General features: G+C 43.7%; 1 protein-coding gene across 1 annotated transcript in view; it reads right to left on the reverse strand.

The window, feature by feature from the left end:
- Positions 1-14103, reverse strand: part of CEP170B (centrosomal protein 170B) — a 143911-nt gene extending 129808 nt beyond the window's left edge. The window contains exon 1 of the mRNA XM_039536697.1: positions 14083-14103. The gene's annotated coding sequence lies outside the window, so the exon portion shown is untranslated. The remainder of the gene's footprint in view (positions 1-14082) is intronic.
- Positions 14104-17486: the final 3383 nt, after the last annotated feature.

Genomic DNA, 17486 nt, shown 5'->3' on the forward strand with positions numbered 1-17486 from the left:
TGCTCTATTAAGTTCTGTGATAAATAGTTAATACCATTCTCTTGATAACAGAACTTACTGGCTGGCTGGGAAAGGAGTCACTGTGGAGGGAATCCTTGAGTGACAACATGGCCTCGTTTGTTTGGAATGGCTGGGAGGATTCAGCTTTGGAGGACACAACTACCAGGAAATGCTAAGTGCTAGGACAGGAACGTTCCAGCAGCTGTAGAGAGGGAAAGTCATAGGTTTGCCCAGCCCGACTTCCCACCCTTTTCTGATCCAGTCAGGGAGTTCCAGCTGGTCTCCTCTCCTCAGCCAAACAGCACTCTTACACTAAGCTCTGAAGCAGGGGTTCTCAAACTGGGGGGTGTGACCCCTCAAGGGGCCATGAAGTTATTACATGGGGGTCACAAGCTGTCAGCCTCCACTCCCAAACACCACTTCCCCTGCAGCTTTTATAATGACTGGAAGATAGCTAATGTAACGCCAATATTTAAAAAGGGCTCTAGAGGTGATCCCGGCAATTATAGACTGGTAAGTCTAACGTCAGTACCGGGCAAATTAGTTGAAACAATAGTAAAGAATAAAATTGTCAGACACATAGAAGAATATAAATTGTTGGGCAAAAGTCAACATGGTTTCTGTAAAGGGAAATCATGTCTTACTAATCTATTAGAGTTCTTTGAAGGGGTCAACAAACATGTGGACAAGGGGGATCCAGTGGACTTAGTGTACTTAGATTTCCAGAAAGCGTTTGACAAGGTCTCTCACCAAAGGCTCTTACATAAATTAAGTTGTCATGGGATAAGAGAGAAGATCCTTTCATGAATCGAGAACTGGTTAAAAGACAGGGAACAAAGGGTAGGAATAAATGGTAAATTCTCAGAATGGAGAGGGGTAACTAGTGTTGTTCCCCAAGGGTCAGTCCTAGGACCAATCCTATTCAACTTATTCATAAATGATCTGGAAAAAGGGGTAAACAGTGAGGTGGCAAAGTTTGCAGATGATACTAAACTGCTCAAGATAGTTAAGACCAAAGCAGACTGTGAAGAACTTCAAAAAGATCTCACAAAACTAAGTGATTGGGCAACAAAATGGCAAATGAAATTTAGCATGAATAAATGTAAAGTAATGCACATTGAAAAAAATAACCCCAACTATACATACAATATGATGAGGGCTAATTTAGCTACAACTAATTAGGAAAGAGATCTTGGAGTCATCGTGGATAGTTCTCTGAAGATGTCCACGCAGTGTGCAGCGGCAGTCAAAAATACAAATAGGATGTTAGGAATCATTAAAAAAAAGTTAGAGAATAAGACAGAGGATATCTTATTGCCCTTATATAAATCGATGGTACGCCCACATCTTGAATATTGCGTACAGATGTGGTCTCCTCATCTCAAAAAAGATATACTGGCATTAGAAAAGGTTCAGCGAAGGGCAAGTAAAATGATTAGGGGTTTGGAATGGGTCCCACATGAGGAGAGATTAAAGAGGCTAGGACTTTTCAGCTTGGAAAAGAGGAGACTAAGGGGGGATATATAGAGGTACACCTCTACCTTGATATAATGCTGTCCTCGGAAGCAAAAAAAAAAAAATTTACTGCGTTATAAGTGAAAGTGCATTATATCGAACTTGCTTTGATCCACCTGAGTGCGCAGCCCCCCACCCCCACCCCCCGGAGCACTGCTTTACCGCATTATATTCAAATTCATGTTATATCAGGTCACGTTATATCAAGGTAGGGCTGTATATAAAATCATGAGTGGTGTGGAAAAAGTGAATAAGGAAAAGTTATTTACTTGTTCCCATAATATAAGAACTAGGGGCCACCAAATGAAATAAATGGGCAGCAGGTTTAAAACAAATAAAAGGAAGTTCTTCTTCACACAGTCAACCTGCAGAACTCCTTGCCTGAGGAGGTTGTGAAGGCTAGGACTATAACAGAGTTTAAAAGAGAGCTCGATAAATTCATGGAGGTTAAATCCATTAATGGCTATTAGCCAGGATGGGTAAGGAATGGTGTCCCTAGCCTCTGTTTGTCAGAGGGCAGAGATGGATGGCAAGAGAAAGATCACTTGATCATTACCTGTTACGTTCACTCCCTCTGGGGCACCTGGCATTGGCCACTGCCAGTAGACAGGATACTGGGCTGGATGGACCTTTGGTCTGACCCAGTATGGCCAGTCTTATGTTATAAAAAACCCTGTGTTTTTAATTTATAAGGAGGGGTTGCCCTCAGAGGCTTGCTGTGTGAAAGGGGTCACCAATACAAAAGTTTGAGAACCACTGGTCTAAAGCAAGAGTCCAAATGGCACCACCCATTCTGCCGCTAGAAGCTGAAGCCCGTCAGGCATAATGAAGTTGGTGTTAACACTGCTGGAGGAAGAGTGCCCCCCTCTCCCATCCCTAAAGACACAGCCATTGGCGACAGTAGTTCTGACCTCTGCTGCCCAGGCCAACCACCTCAGGGCTGATCTTCACTAGAAAAATGAAGTCATGTTAGAACATGCCCTTGAGGACACACGAGATTTTACAAAGCCTTGTTTCCATCAGCACACTCAGGGCCTATCAGAGGCTACGTCTTCACTACCCGCCGTATCGGTGGGTAGCGATCGATTTTTCAGGGATCGATATATCGCGTCTCATCTAGACGCGATATATCGATCCCCGAACGCGCTCCTATCGATTCCGGAACTCCACCACCGTGAACGGCGGTGGCGGAGTCGACATGGAGAGCCCCGGACATCGATCCCGCGCCGTGAGGACGGGTAAGTGATCGATATAAGATACTTCGACTTCAGCTACGTGAATAACGTAGCTGAAGTTGCGTATCTTATATCGATTTTCCCCCTTAGTGTAGACCAGCCCTGAGTTCAGCGTAGGGCTCGTTAATATGACACAAGAGCATGTTCCACCAGGACCTGATTTTTCTCGCAAAGACTAATCCTTAATGGGAAGTGGCCTAAATACTGCGATCCTGACCTGAGAGAGTGAGAGTGAGTGCACACAGACAGGAAAAAGTTACAAAGCCAGTGGGAATGCAACAGAAAGGAAGGGAGTGGTTCTGTTTGTATGTTATGGAAACAAGCAGCAAGATGTCACGCCCACTCTGCAATAGGGCAATAGGAACATGACTTATAGAGCCAGGGAAGGTGTAGCATTGTTTTAACATCAGTTTATGTTCTAGGACACACACACCAGGAACCAACTATCGGGGAGGGAGCAGAGAAGAGAGAAATTTTATGTCACTCTTGAGGAGAGAAGAAAGTGCCTGAGTGCCACCCACCCCACATTTGCTACAGCACCTGCAACATTATAGAATGATTTTACATGCCTCATCTTGTGGGTAGTAGGCTACGGGTCAATTTGCATAACTCTCCTGGTCATTTCTCCTCCTTCCATGTGTCCAGGCAAATGTGTACAGTTGCCATCCTTTGAAAGTCCTCAGAGATAAGCAGCTGGTACTGTTTACATTCTCTCTGTCATTTTAAAGTCACATTGGGCCAGATTCTAACCTCCAATTATGTTGCTGTAAATCAGGGCTAACTCCATTAACTTCATTGCACTTAGCATCCCATCCAGCATCTTTACAGGATTGGGCCCTGACATTGGATTTCCACAAGAGTTTTGGTAATATTGATAAGATTCCCTTGGTTTGTGGCGCTCAATCATTTAGATTTCATTCATAACCACAGTTTTTGCAAAGTAAATTATGATACCTTATTGCAGTAAAATTTAGTCTGAAATAATGTAATAATTTGAAGCAGACCTGTGTGGGCATAGTCCCACATCAGAAAGGCATTCCCTCTCTTCCTTATAGAAGTGCTCATGTTCCACTTTGAACTATGTTAAGTAAGTAGAGGTGGCCAAAGAAATTTTTGACTTGTAATTTTTCCATGGAGAGCATCCTTTTTCAGGCCAATTATTGTATTGATCTGAAACAAGGGTCCTTACATGATGAAAGCAACAAAACCTTGTGGGCCTTTTGCAGACAGGATCAGGGACTGGTAAAATGTGACTTTCACTGGTTTGGGTCTGGCCCAGGTTCAGCAGTGACAGACACGCTCACCTGCCAGCCATTTGGTAGCATACATTACAATGAGTGGGTGATCTCAGACTAGCTCCTACCTGACAATTTGTATCATGTTTGACAGTCACAGGCAAAAGGCCACAGATTTAATAACAGGGAGCCTTAAATACACTCCTACCCACAGAGGTGGTTTCTGCAGAACAAAGTCGCGGGACCTTTCCAGTGTCATGGCACATGCTGTGCCAGTTCCGTAAATAAATGCAAGATTTCAGAGCTTTTAATCTTATGCTTTTCAATCACACTAAACTCACTTATGATTTTTTTCCCCACCTACCATGCGTCAGCTTGAGCTGTATTTAGTTTTGTTGAAGTTCAGCACATTCTGATTCTTGGCAGGGGAGGGGAAGGCTACATACAAGTATTCCCTTTAGCCTGTAATTTCAAGGTCCAGTTGAGGGCAAGCTACCAGCTAACCCATACCCTTTCATGAATATCAGATTTCTGGGTACAGAACTGAGGATTTCATTCTTTGTTCCTGAATTCATTCTTTCCATCCCAGGGTCCAATGGAATGTGATCTGTCCAGATGCCAACACCTCTTAGGAAACTGTAATATAGCAGCTATGCAGTTTAAGTGGCTTATTCAGGAGGAGAAAGGCTATACTTCTCTCTCTCTCTCTCTCTCTAATGGCCAGATCCTCTGCTGAGGTAGCTGAGGATTGACATAGCTCCAGTGAAATCCATGAGCTACACTAATTTACATCAACTAAAGATCTGGCCCTAAATAGGCATGTTTTCAGAGGGGCAGCTGAAGCTTCTGTTCTGCATTGTACTCCACATGTGCCAATGTTTTTCTTACAGCTAACTGACAGTACTTGGTTGAAGGTAGGGGTGCCTCAAAGGTTACTATAAACAGTCTCGGGCAAATCGTCAGCTAGTATAAATGTCCTTTGCTCTACCTAAGTCAATGATTGACACCAGCTGAGAATCTGGTTCTTTTTTTTTTTTTTTTTAATTATTAAATTAAGAGGGATTTGCTGAAATATTCCCTTTGGAACTAGCCAAAGGAAATGCCTTGTAGAGAGCAAGCCCATGGGGTATGTTATAAGATCTCATTTAACAACTCAGAATTTAGAGGTTTGTCAGAAAGAAAAAGCATCTAGGAGAACAAGGCAGCCCAAAGAACGGATTGACAGATTACCACATGACAAAGCTAAAAGGAAACTCCAGTTGCTGCCAGCACAACTGTCTGTAGAGCATGCCAAAGAGCCAGATGCTGCCACTGGAAGAATATCCCTCAGAGCGTGGCGACGGGGCCTCATTAGGCCCATCCAAAGCTCAAAGGTGAGAAGAAGTGAATGTTGGAATAGCTGTTTGCACTGAAAGGAGACTAACAAAGCTAAAATGCTCAGAAAAGTGTGCACAACACCTGTCAAGACTATCTTATTGCTAACAGGATGTTAGGAACCATTAGGAAAGACAGAGAAAATAAGACTTATCACAATGCCCCCATATAAATCCATAGTACGCCCATAACTTGGATACTGAGTGCCGTTCTGGTTGTTCCAGCTCCAAAAAGCCATATTAGAAATGGAAAAGGTGCGGAGAAGAGCAACAAAAATAATTAGGTAAATAGAACAGCTTCCATATTAGGAGAGAGATTAAAAAGACTGGGACTCTTCATCTTAGAAAAGAGACCACCAAAAGGGGGATATGATGCAGGTCTATAACATCATGAACGGTGAGGAGAAACTAAGTGTTATTTACCCCTTCACATAACACAAGAACCGGGGCACCCAAGGAAATTAATAGGCAGCAGATTTAAAACAAACATAAGAAAATACTTCTTCATACAACACAGTCAACCTGTGGAACTCATTGCCAGGGGACGTGAAGGCCAAAACTAAAACAGGGTTCAAAAAAGAACTAGATAAGTTCATAGAGAATAGGTCCATCAATGACTATTAGCCAAGAGAGTCAGGGAGGCAACCCTGAGTGTCCCTAAACCTCTGACTGCCAGAAGCTAGAACTGGACGACAGGGGATGGATCACTTGATGATTGCCATGCTCTCTTCATTCCCTCTGATGCACGTGGCACCAGCCAGTGTCAGATGACAGGATATTGAGCTAGATGGGCCACAGGTATGACCCAGTATGGCTGTACTTATGGGCAACCATAAAAGCATTTGTATGATATTTCACTTTAACATGCTGTCACTGGGCTGATGCACCCCATCACCCTTTGGGGGCAGGGGAGAGGTGCATTACAGCCCCGCAGTTGAGTCTGTAGGGCTGCTCCCAGTCTTGGGCCTGCGTGGCCCTGTGGCCTAAGTCAGTAGCCCAGCCCTTGCTATCAGGCAGTATGGCCTAGTGGCCCGAGTCAATAGCCCGGCCCTTACTATCAGGGCAGTGTGACTTAGCGGCCAGAGTAAATAGTGATGGTGAACTGGGCCACCACCCTGGGGTGGGCGGTGGCCAGGATAGGGGGACCCGGGCCTGCCCCCTTCGACTGAGTCCCAACCCAGGGCCCTGTCAGTGGCAGGGTTGCCCACCACCAGCTTGGCGGGGATCCTATCGAAACAGGCCAAGCCTGTCTACAGTTCTACAACCAGTTTGCAAAGTTTCCCTGGGTCACTTCCTACCCGGTTCTCTGCAGCTTGCCATCTCTGGGTCTTCACAGTCTCTCCCTTCTCTGTGGCATCCTGAGCCTGTATGTTGAGGTCTGTCTCTGGCTGGCTGGGCTCTGCGTCCTGGAGTGCAGGCGCACCTCCATCCTCACGGGCAGTCAGCCCAGACTGAGCTGTCTTCTGCGTTTTTATCCAGTCTCCAGCTGGAGCATGCCCAGCAGAGCCGACGGGGCATGGCCTCTTCGGCCCAGAGAGAAGGATCAACCCCTGCTGCATCAGTGCAGGACTGATATGCCCCATCACACATGCTATAAGTAAGACAGTCATTTCAACGTTATTTGTATTAGAGGAACACCTAAAGGCCCTGACCCATATCAGGGCACCATTGTGCTAGCCACTGTAGATACACATAATAAGGAGATATTCCCTGCTCTAATGGGGACTCAAAGTCTAAATAGACGAGACAGACAATGGAAGTATTATCACTGTTTAACTGATGGGGTACTGAGAGTATAAGTGACTTGCCCAAGGTCACCCAGAAAATTTGTGGCAGAGCCAAGCACTGAGCCCATCTCCAAAGTCCCAGGCCCTTAACCATGACATACTTCCTCTTGAGCAGCTATCGATGAAACAGCTTTACTAACCAGGGTCAGAGCTAAAGTCATCAAAATGAAATTGATGAATAAACAGGAGAAAAATATCTTGGGAAAGTATTTTCTGACCAGCTTTAATCATAACTTAAAGAGGAGGCTCATTTCATATTTGGATCCCATATATTTAGGTCCTGCATAAAGGCTGTATGAAAAGAATACATCGCATATGTGGTACAATGGTTAGCAAAAGCAGTATGGTCAGTGCCATGCATGTTATTTTCAGAGCCTTTCACTTAAAACTGAGTACTGAACAGTGTTTTCCTTTCTCAAAAGGATTCCTCCTATTACATGCTCATCTTGACCAGGGTACATAGAACCCATGAACAGTAGCTTGGAAGTTGGAATTATTCTGATGTATCACATCTACAATGTATTCATTAAGCTCACTTTAGTGGGCATGAATTTAGGGATTATACCTGATGTTTTGGGGATAGGATGGATTGACAAGGAGGGGATTAGAGAGCAGTGAACACTGCAACTTACAAAGAAAAAGTTTAGACGTCAAACCTGCTTCTAATTGTGTGAGCACATTCACAGAAATTCCTATATAAAGAAATGAACCACATCAGACTCTGGATAATTTGGGCAAACCTTTCGTCTATTATGCCTACATTCCACAGTGTAAATTGTGCTCTCAATAAAAGGCATAATAAAGGGGCCAGCTAGGAGGCGGAGGTAAGAATATCAGTAGAAAAATGAGGGGTTGTACTTCGTGGTATTAAGAACCAAACTGCATATTGTCACGATTTAGGCATAAACTACTTACCTCTTTTGAGGTAGGGGTTTTATTAGTCACCAGCTACAACATTGACTTTGCAGTCAAATTAGTTCACCCCTTTCTCAGTGAGCACACTCTATGTGTCTCTCAAATGGATATCAAAGTTACAAATATGAAATGCTTCACTGCTCCATTGTGACAGCTATTTTCATGGATACCTGGCCTTTCGCCACCTCTTCATGCATTGGGTATCATTGTTCAGTGCTACCCATTTTCATTTAAAAGTTTGCAGACATTAAAGGCCTAATTCTACGGTCCTTACTCAGGCAAAACTCTCAGTAATTCCAGTGGGAATTTCACCTTGGTAAGGAATGTAGGATGGAACCTTTCACTTGAGTTCTGGTGAAGCAGACACAAAAATCAAATGTACATTTCTTCTTGAACAATTCTGTACCACTCTAGTGAGGCTTTACTTGACTGTTTACTTAAGAGGATGGCACATCTCTTAGGATTTAAACATAAAACACTGCAAATGCAATAGTTGGCTAGCTCAACGCATTTAAAAAAGATCTTTCAGCTCTTTAACCAAAGCTGAAATCCATCCTAGAGTCAGAATTTCACTTAAGGTATCCACCTTGCTTTCAGAACTACATCAGAATGTGATATTGTTGCAAAAGCTAAGCAAGTCTGTGCCACATCAGTACTTGAGTTTTCATTGGAATATTTTAATCCAAGTGCCGCAGGAAGCGACGTTGGTGATTTACCAAGTGTCAGGAGCATTGTGCTGTTAAAAAAGTCCCAAGTTGAGATGGCAAACAAGAGATCCTGATGCTGTGAAAATTAAAGATCTTCTGACTTTTTCATAAGATAGCCCCAGTGTCCTGGCCAAATTCCAGTTTAGTAATTACATTTTGCACATCCACCTTTTTCCTACTGTTTTCATTTGGATATAGGATTCCTCACTTCTTGTTTCATAGTGTTGCTGTGCATCATTAAAGATCTAGCAATCATACATATAGAATACAGCACATTTTGGAGATCCTTCATGATAAAAGAAATTTAAAAAATAGATCTTTCAACTTTCTTTACTCTGAAATCCGTGTGACTTTTAAAAAAAAAAGTCACCCTTTTATTTGAAGGTAAATAATGAAATGTTGTAAGAAACTGCAAATATGCCATGGAAGGCACAGAAAAAATGCCACAAGGAAATCATTGTGCTGATACTGAACACAGGGCAGAACTGGAATAAGTTTCAGCATATTTTGACATTTGCAAACATTGCAGAGCAAAGTGTTGTCTGATCTTGTCAAATCTAGTTTTACAAGCCAAGAAGCAAGGAACAGGTGTTTTTTGTGGTTTCAAAATCTCAGGTGACTTTTTAAATCTAATTCTCAGAGATAATTGTTTCTAATTTTATTAATAATCATGGGTGAAATTCACCCTGGCACAACAGTCTTGTGCGAGTTTCTCTGCACTTCTGAAGTTCAGTTGGCTAAAGCCACTGGAGAAGTGGCATTTTATCCACCTAAAGTACTTGCATAGGCTTCCCCTTTCCCCCACACCATAGCATTTCAAAGACTCACAATCTAATGCATTTTCCTCACAATGTGAGGAAGGCCACTATTAGCCTCTTTAAAGTCAGGATAAGAAGTGATTTTCCCCCTCCCCCCCAAAAAAAATCCAACAGGAAGTCTCAGGGTATTGAACTTGGGTCTCTGGTTATCACCCTAAACATTGGGCCACACTTCATCTCAAGAAGCTATTCTTGTGCTACACACTGAAGAGGCATCTGCACAAGTACTCCATCAACAGAGACAGAGTGAAACAGTCAGGATGGGTCCTGGCATTGATTGGCACCACCTCACTGATTCAGTGGCCTTAACACCCTTTGTTAGTGTCAGTTCAGTTCAAGTAGCGTTGTGGCCATGAGCTAGCCTGGGATTGGATTTATTTTTCCTCCAGTTTCCCTTACACGTCATCTGCATAAAAGACTCCCATTGCCTTCATGCAGGGGAAGTTAATTCATCACTAAAGAATTAACTAAGATATTTTCAAAAGCAGAACAGGTGGGTATTCGGCACTAGGTTGGCTGCCAATCTTTAGGCTAAATGCAATTGGGTGAAAGTGATCATGAAATGGTAGATTTCATGATTTTAGGGAAAGGAAGGAGTGAGAGCAGCGGAATGGAGATAATGGACTTCAAAAAAGCAGACTAACAAATGCAGAGAACTGGTCAGTACAGTCCCTGGGGGGCGGGGGAAGGGAGTTCAGGAATGCCAGCAGTGTCTCAAAAAGACAGTATTAAAAAGGCACAACAGCATGATGTTAAGAACCCAGGAAGCTATAGACCAGTCAGCCTAACTTTGATACTTGGAAATACACTGGAACAAATTATTAAGAAATCAGTTTGTAAGCAGGATGTAAGGATGATAAGTAATGGCCAAAATGGATTTGTCAAGAACAAATGATGTCAAACCAACCTAATTTCCTCCTTTGACAGGGTTACTGATCTAGTGGGTGGGGGAGAAGCAACAGATGTGATATCTTGATTTTAGTAATGCTTTTGACATAATGTCATTTGGGACTTTCATAAGCCAACTAGGGAAATGTGGTCTCCTTGAAATTATTGTAAGGTGGGTGCACAACAGTTTGAAAGACCGTACTCAAAGGTTCAGTCAAACTCGAAGAACATATCTAATGGGTCCCATATTGGTCTAGTAATATTCAATATTTTCATTACTCAGATGATGGAGTGAAGATTATGCTTATAAAATCTGCAAATTACACCAAGATGGCAGGGATTGCAATCATTTTGACAGACACGATTAGACTCCAAAATGGCCTTAACAAATTGGAGGATTGGTCTGAAATCAACAAGATGAAATTCAATAAATATAAATGCAAAGTACTACACTTAGGAAGGAAAAATCAGACGCACAATTACAAAATGGGGGATAGATGGCTAGGCATTAACACTGCTGGAAAGGATCTAGTGCTTATGGCAGATCACAAATTGAATACGAGTCAACAATGGGATGCAGTTGGGTAAAAGGCCATCATCATTCTGGGGTGTTGTGACATAGACCCCTTGGCAAAAGGTCCCCTGGTCTTTGCAAAAAGCTCTCAACACAGACCTGACAAACTCACTACACCATACACCACTTAACAGGATATTTATCCATAAAGACTAAAGTGTACGGTATATACAGAAAGTTCATAACTTGTCAAGATTCATAATCATTGCAAGATGTATGTACAGGTAATATTTAAGGAGTGATGTATTTATGTTGAAAGTCTGCTTCATGGACTTGGAGTAGAAGTTAGTCACCAGGAGATAACGTGTTTCGGTGACTGCCCATTCAGGCACGGAGCAGTTGTCACCCCTTCTCTATTTGGCTGGTGATGTAGTGCAAAGCTCAATTTGTTTAGCCTTATACAACACTAAGACTTTGACTAGGAAACCAGAGGCAACGATAATCAAAATCACTTAATGATAATTAAGCAACTTTACAAGAAGACAAGGCTTGGCCCTGCCTGTACATTGAAACAAAAAGCTGCTCTCAGCATAACACAGAGGAGGGAGAAACACTGTATTCCCATTCACTGAGGAAAACCCTGCTTTCACAAATGTTTGGACCTTGGTTCTTGAGAAACCAGCCAACTCTGCAACAGAGTGAACTTCGGAGAGGGTGGGGGAAATTTATTTTATTAGGTAGGAAAGGTAACTATTGATAAGTGTAGACCCAGGTTTGTATTTTGTGATTTTGTTTTGCTTTGTAACCAGTTGTTTCCACCACACTCATTTCTAGTTAAATCTTTATTCTCGATTATTTAAGCCTTCTTTGTTTTATTATAAGTGCTGCGTGGTTTACAGGAGTGGCGGGTTAAGGTAAAACTGGGATACATACCGCACCGTTGGGTGCCGAGGCTGTGGAATTTTGTGAATAACCAGTGTGAGGGGCTAGAGTTCACAGGGGAATGATCCAAAGGGACACGGGGATTGGGAGGCACCTATTGTTATTCTGTAAGGCCAAGATGGGGCTGTGAGTGCTTGAGGGGCTGAAAGTCTGGTGGGTCAGGGAGCTGATGCCCACCTACCACAAGAAAGATTCCCTCTCTCCCTAGAGGCAGTGGGTAATGAGGTGACTGTCAGTCCCAGGTGCCCCAAGAACTGGCACAGGAGCAGGGCTTAAATTCTCAGAGTATTTCCCAGAGCCACCCATTACCCCCCCCCCCCACACACACACACACAAAACTCCACGGGGGTTGAAAATGTTTACCAGAGCTCCGCTCCAGCCAGCTCTGGCTGCATTTAAGCCCTGCACAGGAGGGTATTAACAGGAGCATTATACGGAAGACACGGGAGGTAATTGTCCTGCTCTACTCTGCAATGGTGAGGGCTCAGCTGCAGTGCTGTGGCCAGGTCTGGGCGCCACACACTAGGAAATATGTGCACAAACTGGAGAGAGTATAGAGGAGAGCAACAAAAAAAGGTAGAGGGTTTAGAAAACCTGACCAACAAGGAAAGATTAAAAATCCTGGACAAGTTTAGTCTGAGAAAAGACAACTGAGGAGTGGACCAGATAACAGTCTGCCAATATTGTTAAGGGCTGTTATAAAGACAGGGCCAGTGCAACCATTTAGGGAGTTAGGATTTGTGGGACGCCATTTTCTTCGGCAGCTACTGCGGTGGCCGGATTTTCGGCCGCCCCAGTCGCCGCCGGCATTTAGGCGGAGGGAGCTGGGGCAGGGGAGCGCGGGGAGGGCCGCCTGCAGCAAGTAAGGGTGGGGGGGCAGCACGCAGGGGAACTCCCCACCCCAGCTCACCCCTGCCCCGCCTCCTCCCCGAGCACGCCGTGGCCGCTTCACTTCTCCCGCCTCCCAGGCTTGCGGCGCCTAAGCTGATTGGTGCCTCAAGCCTGGGAGGTGGGAGAAGTGAAGCAGCGATGGCGTGCTTGGGGTGGAGACGGAGCAGGGGTGAGCTGAGGTGGGGGGGTGCCTCAGGGCGGAGAGCTGCTGCAAGGGGGGGCGCCAGGTGGAAGTTTCGCCTAGGGCACGAAACATCCTTGCACCGGCCATGTATAAAGAGGATGGTAATGAATTGTTCTCCATGTCTACTGGCAGCAGGACAAGTCCTAAGGACCTTAGTCTGCAGCAAGGAAGATTTAAATTAGAGATTGGGGGGGGGCGGAAACCACTTTGTAACTATAAGGGGAGTTAAGCTCTGGCATAGGCTTCCAAGGGAGGTTCCACAACCCGCTCATTAGAGGTTTTAAAGAACAGGTTGGACAAATACCTGCCGGGGTTCATCCAGCCCTACATTAACATGATTCTATAATAAAAACATTTGTATGGTTTTAAATTGGGTTTGTTTGTTTTTCCCCCTGTAGAGTGGCTCCTTCTCCCTGGAACATTGAAAATAGAACCGGACCCAATATTTCTACCTGTTAGTTTCATCCATTACCCTACAACATGACTATATAAACTGATATAAATCCACATTTATAGCCTGTCACACTGACAATAGAAGTTCCTTGCTTATCCAAATCTGAGGAACCACCAGAGAGTTACGGTATGCATATAAATTTTAAACTGCATTCTGAAAAGGTTTGATTACAAAATGAATCCAGTAAAGCGAGACTGAGAGTGGGTTTAGGGAAATGATTCAAGAAAATGATTAGACAGTAGAAAGCAATGTTGGATCCCTGCATATACGGATTTCCTCTTTAGAGATAGAGAGATAAAAGAGTTTACCTCTAATTTAGAGAACTCAATGTCCTGTTGCTGATCCCTTCTATTTAAAACAGCTTCTGATACATGAGTAAATAAAAGATGTGACGGATTTCTGAACAGCTTGTTCAACTTCTGTATATTGTGAAAAATTCACCAGAGGCTCCAAGCTTTAAAAGGTCTTGAAAATACCTTGCCTCATAGTTACCTTTTACACGGACACAGTACACACCAGCAGTCAAACCCAAGCACTAATTCAGGAGTATTATCCATTGGTTAGTTGATAAATCACTCCTAGGCCTGTATATACATTACCGGGGGAAGGGGGAACATTATTTACCTAATCATCATCCTCTTTTTCCTGGAGCAATCAACAAACTGGCTTTTCACTCTGGAGTATCTGTAACAAGGACCGTAGTTCAAGCCATCTAACTCAGCAATTTTACATAGTGTTTTCTCCTGCAAGAATATTCTAGCATTCACGATAACTATGGGATCCTTTTCTCTGTCCATAACGATCTGAAACAAAATTTTAAAAGTTCATATGTGTAAAAAGGATTGTTGGGGTAGAGATGGGTTATATCCAAATGGTCCTGTTTTCTGTGTCTTGGAAAAGAATTTGTTTACACGTGCACCTCTTCGCTCCTAGTTTAATACTTTTGAGAGACAATTGGATGGAGGGAAAACTGAGGTCTTCTATTTATTCACACAATAGCATGGGCAGACTGTCCTTCCAAACGTTTTTCATTCTAACATTGAGTTGCAGAGACATACAAATATCAGAGGCTGGGGTCACCTAGTTCATTTCCTTTCTAGTAAAGCTATAAAGATGCCAATGAGGCCTTTTCTGTGACAGGGACACCAGCCCACTAGAACATGGCCTGGAGATTCATTTCTTATACTGTATAGGCCAAGACTAGTTATATATTTGGACCAAGTAGATAATTTGTAATCATTAGCCTGGCAGTGAAAGGGTGTGTGTCCATTATCAATCCCCTATGGATTTGGCTTGGTTTGCTTTTAAACTCAGAAGCGGGACACAGCAACTAAATATTTTCAATCAAGCCAGTCACGCCCCTTGCAGTAATTAGGTCACATGCCAGCAGCCAGGGAAGTCACGTGGTGGAACGTTATATTCTCAGATCACATTAGTGAACTCTGTAAATGTAACAGTTATGCAGGGTTTACCTGGAACACGCCACCTTCTGAACAGTTACTGAACCTGCTGGGAAGGCATTAAGCAGGTGACTCATAACACCACCTACATGGAAGGGAGATGAAGTGGCTGGAGAGGATCGAGGATGTGGGCTGAGCGGTCCTGAGGTAAGAGCAGCTTGGGGATAAGGCTTCAGCTAAACTTTATTAATAAAGCTAGGGCCAAGTTTTTGTCTCCACACAGTATATTGGAGCATTTTAGAGCACGCTGTGAAAGGCAAAAGCACTTGGTCACAGGCATTTTATCAAAGAACCTGTGTATAGGAGCTTTTAAAAGGAATAATTTTTCACATGATGTGTAATTAACTTGTGGAACTCATGGGCACAGGAAGGGATTGAGGCCAAGATATTAGTAAGGTTGATAAAGGGAGTGGATATTTACATGACATCAAGACTATCCAGTTACCATAATTATTAACAACAGTTACGGAAGTGACCTTGGGTTTCAGGTCTGAAGCCAAATCTCTAACTACTACAGATCAGTAGGAGCCCTAGTGTGAAGGCCAGATAATTCCACATCTGCCTGCTGTAAGATTCTTGCACCACACTATGAAGCATCAGATCCTGGCCATTGTCAGAGACAGGATACTGGACTAGATGGGATTGTGGGTCTGATCCAGTCCAGCAATTCCTAGGACGTTTGTTAGCTGCCAACAGTGTGGTTGATGCTATGCAAAACACAGGCTGTGCCCCACAAAGAACACTCAGCCAGTTAGAAAGAACACAAAATACACTGGACTAGCCAGAGGCCGTTGAATATAAATGGATGGGTTAACAGGGAAGTAGCTAAAAATGCAAGTTCCAAGGACACTGTCTCAGACAGTTTAAATACAACTTGGCACACAAGAGAGACTATTAAAAACAAAAAATCAATCAGAAAGCGGTAGCTGTCCAAGTCGGTGGGAAGGGACAAGAGGAAGAGGCCTGGGTGTTAATTCAAGTGGGTGGCTGGATGCTGGTTTGTCAGAGCAGACCCTCTGCCTATGGAAACTGTCGTCACTGCTGGCCTGCACAAAACGTTTTGGCCGGCAGCCTGCAGCAGCACAGACTTTTCTCCCCGTTTGTGCCAGATTTCTCTTACTGGGGTAGTGTAGGACTGTCACTTTGATGCATATAAAGGCCAAAGGATATTAATGGATTTTTTTGTTAAAGCCAGGTTGGCAAGTACTTTTATTTTCTGTGACAAATCACTCTGAAAGGGCACAAGAGCCAGCTGTGCACAGAAGTGTGCAGCTGTACTAAAGAGAACAACAAACAGGAAAAGGTAACAATAAGCAAATTGTTTGTTCTCTCTTCCTATTAAACAGGGTTAGCAAATACTTTTCATTTGGATGAAAGGCCCTAGTCAGAAGCCAATCATAACTTTACAACCTCAGACACGTAGGTTACCGGTACGTACAGTGCTTTGCATTCTTCGGCAGTGTTTCACCACCCCCGTTCTACATTAATAAAAATGAGTAAGAAACCAGAGTCTCTCCATCATTATGAAAGATGCAGCTCTGCATCAACTTGCTTCATCTTCTGCACTTGCAGCCAGGCCCCCCCGGAATAAACAAGAAGCGATTCAAGACAAATTGTTCTTTAAGCTGGCTAGCAATGGTGCTGTTAACAATCCTTATACTTCGAGCGCAAAACGTTTTAATAGGCCAACTGCACTGTTGACTCCATTTTACTTGATACCAGCTTTGTCCTACATACACTACTTCCTCTGGGTCACACCTGCCACAGCTTCCCTTAGATAAAACAGCTGCTGATTCATATTATGTTCAGGAATACTTAGAGCAGAACAAAAAATACTCACAAGACTCTTTGGAAAAAAGTGGCAACTGCAGGCCAAGACAGCAATATCTAAGCCCCATGACCAGTAGGCAGAATGGCATTACTGAGAGAGCCATTCCTACACCTTCAGTAGAAAAGTTCAATTACCCAGCAGACAACTCCTGCCTCACAGGGCCGGCTTTAGGCCAATTCCACCAATTCCCCCGAATCGGGCCCCGCGCCGAAGAGAGCCCTGCACCCAGTGAGAATCTCTTCCCTAGCTAGAGGCGCCTTTTTAATTTTTACTCACCTGGCGGCGCTTCGGGTCTTCGGCGGCACTTCAGCGGCAGGTCCTTCAGTGCCACCAAAGATCTGGAGCGAGTGAAGGACCCGCCGCCGAAGACTCGGAGCACCGCCTGGTGAGTACAAGCTCCATGTGTTTTTTTTTTACTTTTTTTTTTTAAATAGTGATCCCTGCCGGGGCCCCGTCGAAACTGTTCGAATTGGGCCCCACACTTCCTAAAGCCGGCCCTGCTGCCTCAGATCAGTATTTACTGACTTTCGACCTATCAAGGCCAACGTTGAGAATGACTGAATCAGTCAGATTTTGGTATTTTAGGCCAGGAATTTGGTTTATGTTCATACAAGTTGCAAGATGTTGCTCATGTGCGCTTCCAATGTCAAAAGGACAGTACTTCATCACACCACAAGGCCTGGATGCTTAGTCTGTATTAAAAGAAATTAAGCTTTTGTTTTGACTAAAAGCTTGGC

This window comes from Mauremys reevesii, linkage group 4, assembly GCF_016161935.1.
Source record: "Mauremys reevesii isolate NIE-2019 linkage group 4, ASM1616193v1, whole genome shotgun sequence".
NCBI lineage: Eukaryota > Metazoa > Chordata > Testudines > Geoemydidae > Mauremys > Mauremys reevesii.